A 13,534-nucleotide genomic window follows, 5' to 3' on the forward strand; every position below is an offset into this window, starting at 1 on the left:
CTTCTATTGAAGAAGATGTTTAGATCTGCTGTGTAAATGCCCTCTTGTGTGTGTTCATTTGTGTATCACTATGTATGTGGAAATATATTTTTATTCTCCAGGCTTTCGGGAAATCTTTGCATGTTTCTTTTGGTAACCTTAACCTCGACCTTCATAATTATGCCAGACTCATACTTTTCACAGCTCATTGCTGGCTTAGTGTGCTTTTATTTTTAATAAAAGCAGCAATTTCCTTGGCATGAAGCAATTCAAACTAATTGGATGGGGCCAACCTGCTGTAGGTTGTGTTATAGGCTGTGAGGGGTTGGGGAGGGGGAGCCCTCTATTACTGCAGTATGGTGGTAGGGAACATTCTGTTAGCTAATGAAGAGAGAAAGCAAAGAGGCCCTTTTGAAAAGGAACCTTTTGCAACCTAAGACTGAAGCAAAGGTCCCTACCTGGGCCTAGGAAATGCCTGTCATGGTAAGTGTTCTAGGCTGGTGGGTGGGTTGAGAAGAGGGAGAAGCCGCTTGACTCTCAGCCTGTGCAAGCACTGGATTCAACAGGGCCTAGTTCTTTTGGAGTAGGGTTGAAACCAGTACTTGGAAAACACTTATTTAAAAAATAACCAACCCGACAGTTATTGTCCTTGTGAAATTATTGCTCTTTTTCATTCTCAGCACTACTCTGGCTGGACTTCATCTGGGGCCTGAGTCACTGTCCCTCTGGATCTTTCCTTGTAGTCTTTGGTGCAGGATGGAAGATGCTTCTGTGCCCGCTGCCAGATCTCTACCCTTGGGTCTGATCTGTCTCATTCATCCCTGTGCCAAAGCTCTTGACTGCAGTGGGGTGGGGAAAGGGAGAAGGAGTATGTGTGAGAGAGAGGAGCAACGAGGGGGCACAGAGCTCTTTCCTCCCTGTCTCATGGTCTTTGCTGACCTTACACCCCCAGAGCATTTTGTTCAACTAGGGTGGTGTCTCATAAAGGATAGTGGTGCCCTCACTGGTGTCCGTTCTCTGAGTCTGAGAAGAGTGATGGAGAAGAGAAAAGGCAAATTGGTGTTTGTTATCTAGGCTGCACTCTTCTTCCCTGGAATTCATCCCTGAGAACTGCGCATCATGCATTATGATATTTTCAAGTGAAACTCAAGTAGAACTTGTACCTCTGCATTCCTTCATTTATATATTCATTTAACAAATAGTTATGGAGTGCCAGTTATGTGCCAAGCACTGTGTTAGGCTTTGGGAGCATGATATTAAACTGGATGCTAGAGTTTATAAGTTACTTTAAGAGACAGAAATTGGTCACTTGTAGCAGAGTAATTAATACCATCATGGAGATAAGAGTAGCGTGCAGTGGCAGTGAATTTTATTTTAATTATTTATTTTTTGGGCCCCCAGCTTTAGGAAGTCAAGAACTGTTTTCTACAAGAGAAGAAGCCTGAAGAATGAGTAGCAGTTACCCAGTGGGGTGGCTGCATGGGCAAAGACTGAGTAGCAAGAGAGTATCCTATAACGTCAGGTCTGGGGTGCTGCCCATTTTATGTTCTTTGACTGTATTTGAGTCTGAATTTATGGGGTTTGAAGTATGTAAATATGTAAGGGTCAGTATACAAAGTATTTTTGTAGTACTTGTGAAGTCCAAAGGTACTACTAAGTTCTGAAAGGGGATGAGAGAGATATAATTGTAATATATGCCTATAAGGCACTGCTCATAAGTTTCGGATGACAAGACAACATTCCCACATACTGTAGTGTGGTTGTTAGCCCTGATTGTAGAGTCAAACAGATCTAGGTTCAAATTCTGGATCTGTTCTTTACCAGCAGAGGTGCTATGACAGAGATTCCAAAACACCCTGAATCTCTATTTTCCTGTGACAGTGTTCTTAAGATGGACCCTGGGTCCAGAGCATCCTTATCATCAGCTAGCTTGTTAGCGATGTGGACCCTAAGGCCTCACTCTGTAGACTGTGGATATGTGGCTCTACTACCAAGTTCTATATAGATTCTGATGTAAACTAAGGTTTGAGAACTACTGCCCTATGGCAAGATATAGATTTAACATTTTTCAGGTGCTCAATAAGTGGTAGCCGTTATTTACCAGAAAAATCTATATAAATGCATAAATATAAAGAGAATAAGTATAATTTTTTTTTTTTTTTGGCACTGGGGATCGAACTAGGGTCCTTGTGCTTTTGAGGCAGATGCCGGAACTACTGAGCTAAATCCCTGGCCCGAGAATAAGTATAATGTGAAGGGTAGTTTGACTATAGCAATCAGAAGTAATCCCTTTCCCCCATTGTGGGTAGGCTGAGCCAGATGCTCTTTGCAGAAACCTTACCAGCTCCTTAAAGGGTCAACAGTGTTTGGGTAGCCATGCTTCTTCCTTGGTCCCTCTTCTTTGAGTCCCAAGTGCTGACCTGTCCATCATTCCCAACCAGAGTTGGGTAAGGACAGTGAGTTGTACATCAGATGCTCAGGGCAGTGGCCAGGCAGTTTAGGGAGAGTGGTGTATGGGCAAACACTGACCTGATTACCACCATATCCTGTTGATTATTTTTTTCCCTCATGTGGTTATTGATTTGTGCTTCATAGTGAGGAATTGTAGGAACCCCAAGAAACAGATACTGGGGTGCCATCTCTATCAGGAGCATCAGCGTTAGTGTTCTGATTTGCTAACTGGTCCAGGAACTTAATTTATTGGGGGAAAAGAGGCACTGATTCTTCAGTTAGAGAGATATCGCTATTCCTAGGCTTGGTGGTGGGAAGGATACTTTCCAGTTTTCTTGGTGAAGATGCCATTATGAATTGCTAACTTTTTTTTTTTTTTGGTACTGGGGATCAAACTTGGGGCCTTGCGCTTGCAAGGCAGGCACTGGAACCACTGAGCTAAATCCCCGGCTAGGAGGTGATATCAAAGGAAAGAGCTTTGGTAAAAGCTTCCAGAAGAGCTCCCCGGCTAGGCATGTGATATCAAAGGAAGATTTGATTAAAGCTTCCAGAAGAGCTCATGGGGAAAATTAGAGCAATGCTTAAAGAAGGACTGAGAAGCAGTGGTTTTATCATGATTCTTTAGCCATATGAAGCCTTTTTTTTTTTTTTTTTTTTTTTTTCAGTATTGGGGATCAAACTCAGGACATTGTGCTTGCCAGGCAGGCAAGGTGCTACTGAGCTATATCCCTGGCCCAGCGAAGCCTTTTATCTAAGCTTTAAACAAAGTATATGTTGAATACTTGCTGTGTCCAAGACAGTATTCCAGAGCTGTATCAGTTCTATAAGATTGACCAGCTGGCTTCTCAGAACAGTTTTCCTATCCAGGTCCAGTGCTAATGAGAACTAAGACTCCGAATCAGAAAACCGCCATAATTTTTCCTACCTATAGTGGAAGGTAGTAGGGCTTAAAAATGTATGTGAAACACCACTAAAAAAACAAAGGCATATAATTTGAAAATCTTGGTGGTATCAATATGATGCACGTATATATTCATTGAGTGAACATTTGCTAATGCTTCTTTGTGTAGCACTGTATTAGGTTCCAGAGATAAGAAGTTGGATGGGACATGGACTCATAGACCAATAAATGAGAAATAACCGTGAGATAAGTGTCCAGCACTTAGCATGTTCCTTGGACTGTAGTAGCTGGTAAAAGAGGTTAGGAGGTGATAAAAAAGGAAGGGTCTAGGGGTTTGGGCTCTTAGTGAAAGAAAAGTTTGAACAGGAATGGAAATTACCCAGCAGATGTTTCAGCTGAGGATCACCCAAGACCTTCCAGCCAGTGGGAGTGGCATGTACAAAGGTGTGGAGTGGTGAAACAATGATATGGTTTGGGAAAACTGAGTAGTCTGATGTTACTGTTTTGGGTAGTACAGATTACCCCTCCAGAATCAGGGAAAGGACATGGAGTGACAGAATGAAGTTCTTTTGTATCTTGCTCCCACATGTACATTTGGACGTGGTTGCTGCTCACTTTCTTCAGTGGCCCTAAGCCTTTAAAAGAACTGTCATAGCTGTAAGTATGTACTGCTCTCCTGCTGTACCTCAGTGCTGTGCTTGTTGAGAGGAAAAGGAACAGCTAATGTCTGGGAAAGGGGCGTCCCAGGAAGGTCATAAAAGGCAAGAAGCTTGAAGCAGAAGCAGGCAGGGGTGTGTGTGTGTGTGTGTGTGTGTGTGTGTGTGTGTGTGTGTGTGTGTGTGTGTGTGTTGTATGTTGAGCAGTGTTACAGAAAGGAATGAACAGGGGATACAGTGAGGATATTTGACTAGAGCAGAACATCTGTTGGCGAGAAAAGGCATAAGTTTATGGAGCCCCTTGAGCACTGGGCAGAGATACTGGTTGGAAACACCTGAGGGCTTCTCTTGACGCAAATACCAATTTGATCCCTCCCACTTCAGATGTCTTTGCCTGCTGGGAAATCTGGTCTTTCAGAGGCAAACTGCAGATTTTCAGGGGGTGGTTTGTGAATGGTGTCGTCTTCCTGGCTTCAGGCTTGATGACGCTTACAGCTTTGCTAAATATAGCCAAATCCAGAATTCAGAAATGAAGTTCAGAATAAGCAATTGTTGTGGTCGAAACCTTTCCTTTGGTCTAACAAAGTTAAGCTCATTTAATGATAAATGATGAAGAGAGAGCACATGGGTTTTGAGTGGGAGAATGTATGTGTGGGTGTGTACTTGTACCTTGATAGCTAAAATGACATGTAGAGTATACAAGAAAGACTTGATAAATAATTTTTTTTTTGGTACTGGGGATCGAACTCGGGAACTTGTGCTTTTGAGACAGGCGCCTGATCCACTGAGCTGAATCCCTGGCCCTTGGACTTGATAAATATTAATAAAACATCCAAAAAATCACTGCATCAGAGTCATCATTTTAACTTGCAGTATTTGAAAGTTGACCCTTCAGAAAGGGAACTAGTACCACCTTTCACTATGTGCTCTTAGTATGAGAGATGCCTTCTAAGCCTACTTAGAGATAACTGTGACATCTGTATGTAACAGAGACAAATAAATTATAGTAATAGGAATGGTATTATCTATTGAAGTAGCATCTAGCCTATGGTTGCAAAGATGCCCTGCAGTTTGCATTTCTGGAGGCACAGTTTTGGTGTGGTGGAAGAGTTGTGGGTTGGAATTGGAGGTCAGGGTTTGCCAGTTCATTTACTGCTTTACCGAGGAAGTCATGCTGAACACTCATTGTGGGCCAGGCATCCTGCAGAGGTAAGACATAGCTCTGCCTTGGGAACTCAAGGAATCATGGGATTCAGACATGGGGAAAAATAGCCGTGAGTGCTGAAATGGGGGGATCGGAAGAGGCGAAGGCAACAGATCTGGGGAAGAGTTAATTTTGTGGGGTGGCGAGCCACCAGGAAAAGCTAAACAAAGGATTCTTCATTTGAGATTCATCTTCAAAAATGAGAGCTTATTGGTAGATAGAGAAGGGTGGGAGAACATTCTAAGTAGAGAAGATAACATGGCCAAAGACACAAAAGCTTGAAAGGGCACTGTTTGCCAGGGAACTTTATGTTTTGTGTCAGTGGCCCAGGGCTTTGCTCTCAGTAAAGTAGCCACAAGCCACATATGGCTATTTAAATTTAAATTATCTAAAATTAAATAAAATAAGAATTTAATTCTTCACACTGGAGCCACATTCCAGTTTCTTAATAGCCACATTTCCCTAGTGCTTAGAATTTTGGACTAGACAGATAAGACTATTTTATAACCACAAAAAGTTCTGTTGGATAATGCAGATTTAGGGCAATAATGTCTAAACTTCATGGGATAACACTCAGTTAAAAATATGCCATCTTGCTGGGCATGGTGGTGCATGCTTGTAATCCTAGCAGTCAGGAGACAGGCAGGACGATTGCCATGAGTTCAAGGACAGCCTGGACTACATAGCAAGACTCTGCCTCAAAAAAGTGCCATATGTATAGGTTTGTATATAACTTATTTTCACGTATTGCTATCACTAGCTAATACCTGAAGGCACACTGTATATTTAGAGTGAAGTTGATTATGGATAAATGGTAGTGGACGTGAATCTTTGTTTTTGTTTTTGTTTTTTTTTCTTTTGCAGTATTGACTGGGGATTGAACCCAGGGCCTTTGCACTAAGCTATATCCCCATCCTTTTTAAAAAAAATTTTTTTTTTTAAACTGCCTCAGCCTCTCAGAGTGCTGGGATTATAGGTATATACCACCTCGCCCAGAGCAAATTGACATTCTAAATTATCCCAACAAGTTTTTGGCAGACTTCGTGTTGTATCTTAATAGACTGTGATTGTGTCTATGTTGTAACGTGCCAAGTGAAGAGTATACCAGGAAGGGAAATAACAGCTTTGCCTCTCTTTTGTTCACTTACGCTTACATTATCTTTAATCCAGGGTTTCTCTACAGGAATCTTCTTAAGCCTCTTATTTTTTTTTTTAATGAGTGTTAATTTATTTAAAACAATGTAATTAGTAAATCCCTTTAATGGAGTCCACATGAGCTTCTGTAGCTCTTCAGTGGGTTGAAAGGCTGTTGCCATCAACTCTCTAGTATGAGATACTGTGGACTAAATGGGAGCACTAGTGTTAGACCATAATAAAAATAATCTTATTTTCTCCAGTTTTTATTGTGGTAAAATATATATAACAAAATTTACTATTCTAACCATTTTTAAGTATACATTTCAGTGTTATTAAATGGATTCATAATGGTCAACCATCACCACTATCCATTTCCATAACTCTTCATTTTGCAAAACTCAAATTCTGTACCTATTAAACAATAACTCTCCTTTACCCATTCTTCCTCATCTCTGGCAATCATCATTCCACTTTCTGACTCTATGATTTTGACTACTTTAAGTACTTCATGTTAAATGGTATCGTGAAATGTCTTTTTGTCATTGGTGTATTTTACTTAGCATAATGTCCTCAAGATTCATTCACATTATAGCATGTTAGAATTTTTTTCCCTTTTAAGGCTCAATAATTATATATTATATATAATGTATATAATGTTTTGTGTATCCATTTTTTGCTGGACAGTGGGGTTATTTCTACCTTCTACCTATTGTGAATATGGTGTGAATATAGGTGTACAGATATTTCTTCAAGACTCTGTGTACTATTCTTTGGGGTGTATATTCAGAAGTAGAATTGCTGTATCATATGGTAATTTTAGTTTTAATTTTTTGAAACTATATGTTTCTGTAGTGGTTGTACAGTTTTACATGCCCATCAGTAGTGTACAAGAGTTGCTTCCAGTTGTTCTTTATCCTTACTGATACTTATTTTCCGTTTTATGATAATAGCCATCCTACTGGGTTTGAAGAGTATCTCATTGTAGTTTTGGTTTGTATTTCCTTATTAATTTATGATTAGACCATCTTTTGTACGTATACTAGCCATTTATGTGTCATCTTTTGAAATATGTCTATTTCAGTCCTTTGTCCATTTTTAAAATCAAGTTGTTGTTGAATTATAGGCGTTCTCTGTATATTTTGGCTATTAGTCCCTTATGATTTCCAGACATTTTTTTCCCATTCTGTGGGTTCTCTTTTTATTCTGAAAACCTTCTTTTATAAGATGAAAATAAATAGAGGAGGATCTTACATTTTCTTTCTGTATCCCAGTGGATTGTCTTAGACACCTATTGGGAGAGTGTTGGTCTAGGGCAACAGTTCTCATTCACTTTTTGTTCCTCAAAAAAGACTGCAAGTACTTACTTTCACTTTACTACAAGAACACTAGAATATATCCAAACACATGTTAAACTAGGTATCTTCTCTAAAGCAAGTTTTGCAGGGGAAAAAAAGACACAGTTTATATTCACGAATCTTCATAACATTTCAGGCCTCACTGACATCTTTTCCCTTGACCTTTCCAGAATTCAGAGACCATACCATACACCCTACCATTGCAGTAGATATTTTGGGGGGGGCTTCACTTGTTTCTTGGATTTTGGTTGTATCATGTCAGCTAGGAAAGCAGGAACTAGGTCTTCCTTTACTTCTCTGTTTGCTGTAGTATCTTAGATATAGCTGAGTACATACAAGATGTTCACTGAGCCTTGCTGGCTCTTTAACATACTAACAGTACACCTACATGCTCCCATTTCATTATTATAACATCCCTAGAAGGTAGGAAGGACAGTTATTACTGTACAGATGAGGAAGTAGTGGCTGACGTGGATTAATTGACTTCCCCAAAGTATCGGTGAAAGAACATGAACTCATGGCCTCTAGCTGCAGGTGCAAGAGTCTTCCTGAAAATTTAAGTTCTTCCTTGTACAATTTTTTTTATTATACAGGGTGGTGCTGGGGATCAAGCCCAGGGCCTCACACATGCTAGCAAGTTCTGTATCACTGAACTACATGCTTGGACCCTCTTAAAACACTGTTGACCTTTAATAATCCTTCCCAACTGAATCTTCCTGTGGGGTTGGGTTTTTTTGGTGTTTTTTTTTTATTTTTTAATGCTTCCACAACATTTTGGAATTGTTCATCGGTTCAGTCCATTCAGACTGCAGTAACAAAATAACTGTAAGGTAGGTAGCTTATAAACAACAGAAAACTTATTTTCCATGTTGTAGAGGCTAGGAAGTCCAGGATCAAGGTTGGGCTCAGTCCAGCATGGTTGAGGTCTGGCAGAGACTTTCTTGTGGGTTGCAGACTCTCCACTTCTCAATGTGGTCTCAAAAGGAGAAAGGGGCAAAACAGCTTCCTGGGTATCTGTTATAAGGGCATTAATCTCACTCGTGAATACTCCACATTCAAGACCTAATCATCTCCCAAAGGTCCCACTTTCTAATATCACCTTGGTAAGCAGACTTCACCATATGAATCTGGGGGAATGTAAACATTCAAATGCATTCAGATATGGGAATATGGAGAGAATTTTTTGAAGCTCACAAATCTGTATTCAGTAAGTGGTACACTGTTAGCAATTGCCATGAGCCAGGGTCTACCAAGACTTGTCTTCCTTCCTTGGTTTACTGGTTTATTTCTGAAAGTAGCTATTTTATGCAGAAATTACACAAGGATTTTAAACTATAATATAGATAAGAAAGATTACTGCTTTATTGATTGTAAGAAAAATGAATTTAAAAAGTTAAGTGATTGCCTAAAGTTGCACAGCATATTAAGTCCTTCTGAGCCATCCCATTTCCCCTCTCTCCCTACATTGGTCAGCACATCACATTGGAGCACCTTGGCACTACTTTTTAGGGTGGATAATTCTTTCTTGTGTGGGGCCGACATGTGCATTATAGAATGTTTACAGTATCCTTGGGTTCTGCTTCCTACATGACAGAATTGTAGACCTCTACCCTATTGTGACAATGCAAAATGACTGTAGACATTGCTAAATGGCACTTGGGGAACAAAATCACCTGTTTAGGGAACATACCTGCTTCAGTATGTTTGCATATATTCTTATCTTCTCTTAGTAAAATTGAAGTAAGCATTGGAATATTTTTGGTCTTTTTTGGGGGACAAAACTGCCTGTATAAATAAATCGATGCTTTGTGTTTAAATTCAAACCAAAAAAGGCTTTTCATCCTACACAAATTTGAATTACTTGAGAATAATGAATGTTAATGCATTAAGGTAATACTGACTACAGCATTTTGTGCCTCCTTTAGTATTTGTATTAGTTTATTTTCTTGAATTTTTTTTTTTTTTTTTTTTGGTACCGGGGATTGAACTCAGGACCTTGTGCTTGTGAGGCAGGCACGGTGCCACTGAGCTAAATCCCTGGCTTGAATATTGTTATTTATTATGTATTCTTTAAGCACTCTCAGTTCTTATCTTTTTTTTTTTTTGGTTCTGGGGATCAAACTCAGGACCTCGTGCTTGCGAGGCAGGTGGTGGAACCACTGAGCTAAATCCCCAGCCCCTCAGCTCTCTTGAGTCAGGGACAATTGCCACAAGAAGGGACCTTTTTTTTTTTTTTTGGTACCAGGGATCGAACTCGGGACCTTGCACTTGCGAGGCAGTCGCCTGAACCCCTTAGCTAAATCCCTGGCCCATTATTGCTGCAATCTTTCTTTTTTGGTATCAGGAATCGAACTCAGGTCCTTAGAAGGGACCTTTTTGAAGGAGTTTCCACCTTGGCAGAGGGTGAGTTCCAGAATTGAAACAAAGTTGGAAGAGTAAAAACTTGCAGCTTCATTAGAGTTCTACTGTGGTTGAAGCAGCTTGTACTGGTCAGTTTTCTCCTTGAGCTCTGACCTTGCCATCAACAGATGGTAGAGCCAATCGAAGCTTTGTTATGATTTCTGAAGAGCTGAGAGATTATTGGACAAAAGAGCTTATGGCATCCCTATATTATTATAATAGAAGGCTAAGCATGGCGTTGATGCCAGATTATCATTTGTAATTATAATGATCTTAAATAAGGATGCCTTTCATCCAGGACTTGAATTCTGGAGAAAGCATTCTAATGCCATGTAATTTGTTTGGTGCTTTTTTTTCAAGGATGTTTACAGCTATTGTACTGGGACCTTTAGGATGAAGGAAAGATTATTGTCCTTTTGGTACTGAGCATGAATTTGAGAACAAAATAGTGCCTTTATTTACCTGTGGGAACAGGAAAAAGAAGTGGGACTCAGGCATTGTCAGCTGGGCCTTTCCAGGAAGATTGGTCCCCGAACAGCATTTTCAGAGATGGCAGATCTCGGGCTTATACCTTGACTTATGGTTTTGCCTGGTCAGTGAATCTGGTCAGTTCAGGAAGAGCTGGTTACATGTTTGTTAGGCTTGTTTAGGGTTAGGTCTCTGTCCTCTATTCTTTTAAGAATTCTGGAAATCTTGGTGGTGATAGGGAGCATTGCAGGAATTTGCATTGGAAGAAATTATTCCACCAGGTCTTTTGACTATAGAAAATCTTGGGTTGTCCAGAAGGTATAACCAATAATGATTTGGGAAGCTGCTTCCCAGTGCTGTCTTCCCCCTTTGCCACCTGGAGTACAGGGAACACTGTATTTTCCTTAGGAGACTTTCAAGGTTGTCATCTTGTGTGGTGGTTAAAAGCATGGGCATTGGGGGTAGGCAGCCCTTGGCTTGGATCTGTCCCTGTGACATTGAACAACTTACTAAAATCCACTGTTCTCATTTCTAAAACACAGATTTACAAAATGCAAAAATATGAGTTGAAGGATTAGATGAAATAATGTCTGTAAAGTACCTAGCATAATGCCTGGCATACAGTGGGCTAGCAGTCTGTGAATGGTAATTCTTTTTTTTTTTTGGTACTGGGGATCGAACTCGGAACCTTGCGCTTTCGAGGCAGGTGCCGGAACCACTGAGCTATATCCCTGGCCCCTGAGAATGGAAATTCTTAATATTTGAGTGCATGAATTTTGTTTTTGTCAAGCAGTATTTTTTTTTTGTTTTTCGTTTTTTTTTTTTTTGGTACCAGGGATCGAACTCAGGACCTTGTGCTTTCAAGGCAGGCGTCACCATAAGGAATATTTTCTTTTGGCTGTATGTAAAGCCTAGTGGCGCTGAAATTTGTCAGCGTATCTACAAATCTCTGGATGAGGAATAGGGAGAAGAGAGACAGAAATATTCTGGGCCCCCCTCCCTCCTTCTTGAAAGCCTTATGTGTGCTAGGAAATTTTTCCTAACCTGTCAACTTACTGTTAGTTTAATGGGCTGTTTCATCCAGGCCTGTGCCCTCCTCGTCTCCCTGGTGCCATATCAGCATTTTCTAGTGCCTTCCTCATTGTGTTACCTATACCTGGGATACCCTCCCTTTCCCTGCCGAAAGGGTAAGGAAACCCACCTTCCGTATTCATACGGTTCTCAGAATAGCTGCCTCTGGGTGCTCATCCTTCTTGTCATTTGTGTTGACTGTTTTGGGCCCATAATCTCCAAGTCTTAGTTTGCTATTTATTCATTTGTATGTACTTTTCAATGTTAATTAGTTCTTTGGGGTCAAGGTGGAAGCCTTGGGTTTATTTGTATCCAATTTAAGACAAATTTGAACAACGCAAGTGTAGCTCTTAGAGAATAAATCAGCTGAAGGAATGTTACAGTAAATCAGTACTAGTTCAAACTTACTGGATAGGTCAGGGAGACCAGACAGGTTCTAGATACATAGGCCTTCTGTATCCCTATTCCAATAAAATAAGGGATCTAGGCCCGGAATTTAGCTCAGTGGTTTCGCCGCCTGCTGTGCAAGCGCAAGGACCAGAGTTTAATCCCTGGTACCAAAAAAAGGGATCTATGTTGGAGAATTTCACATAGCTTATTACAGTGACAAGAGCTATTGAATCTTGTAGGGTTTCAGTTAAGTTAGAAATACAAATTCAAAGCAAAGTAGAACATCTTCCAGAAAAGTCATATGAATTCCTTTATTGATTGGATTAAGTTATGGGTATCTGGTACTAAAAATCTCAAGAATAGAAATATAAGATGTAAGTATCTTAACTATAAAAGGAACTTTAAAGCTATTTAAATGCTATACTGTAAAGATGAAGAGTACATCAAGTAGCACATATTCATATATTACTGAAATTTACCTTTAAGCAAGGCATACATTCATTTTCAAGTTAATGATGGGTATTGGCTCACAGTAAATTACAACGGTGATTCTCAGTCTATATTTGTGATAGAGAGCATGGAGATGGGACAAATAGGAAGAAAATAGTCAGTTGAAAATGTGTAAATAGGCCCTAGGTCTATCCAGAAAGAGATCCTGAAGGAGGATGGGGATCCATGTACCTTTAAAAGGCACACTGTGATGTAGGGGGCTGAAGTATGGAAAGGGCATGACATTTTAATATCCACCAGAGAAGAGCTCAGTTATGAAATGAGGATAGAGAGGTGGTCCCTAAAATTGATTACTGTATGTAGCTCCGGAACATAGATGGGCATTTCTTTCTTTCTCCCTGTTCTTGTTAGTCTCAGAGAGGAGTGAAAAGAGGGAGCAGCCTAGCAAATTCAGCCTAGGGGTTTACCCTGTAAGCTTCTTGACCTTGTTGAAGAGTCAACTTTAGGTGGCCTCTAACCAATGATGAGAATTCACTTGAAAAAAGTTAATTTTTGGAGAGAGATTTTTTTCAGAAGCTATTTATTTCTCTTTTAAAATTGTAGTTCAGAATAAATATAACAAAATGGTTATTGTACTGTCTACTCAGTAGCAATTATAAGGTGATTTTTTTTTTTTTTCTCTTGGTACTGGAGATTGGACCCAGGGATCGCTGAGTTATGTCCCCAGCCCTTTTTATTTATGTTGAGACATGGTCTTGTTAAGTTGCCCAGGCTGGCTTCAAAGTTTGAATCCTTCTACATTAAGCTCTGAGTAACTAAAATGAAGAGGCTAGGATTACAGGCAGGTACTACCACACCTGGCTTTATAGAATGACTTTGATGGTGATGTGGTGAAATGATGTCCATGTCTACACTCATGTCCTGGTTCTAGGGTTAACTCATAGAGTCTGAATGAACAACTGTACGACTCCATGGAAGTAGTAGATTGTCTGGTCTCGTTCTCACTAATCTTGGGTACATCACTTCCCCCCATGAACTTTTCTTTCCTTATATAAATAAGGAGACCACTGGG

At 40.1% G+C, this 13,534-nt stretch overlaps 1 protein-coding gene across 9 annotated transcripts in view; it reads left to right on the top strand.

Moving 5' to 3' along the window:
* The window catches only part of Aak1 (AP2 associated kinase 1), a 160,484-nt gene that overhangs the window by 1,579 nt on the left and 145,371 nt on the right, over positions 1-13,534 (top strand). The gene's annotated exons all lie outside the window — the stretch shown is intronic.

Source organism: Heterocephalus glaber, unplaced genomic scaffold (assembly GCF_053883595.1).
Source record: "Heterocephalus glaber isolate CG9 unplaced genomic scaffold, H.glaber_assembly_v1.0 deba00001457, whole genome shotgun sequence".
In the NCBI taxonomy this organism is placed as follows: Eukaryota; Metazoa; Chordata; class Mammalia; order Rodentia; family Bathyergidae; genus Heterocephalus; species Heterocephalus glaber.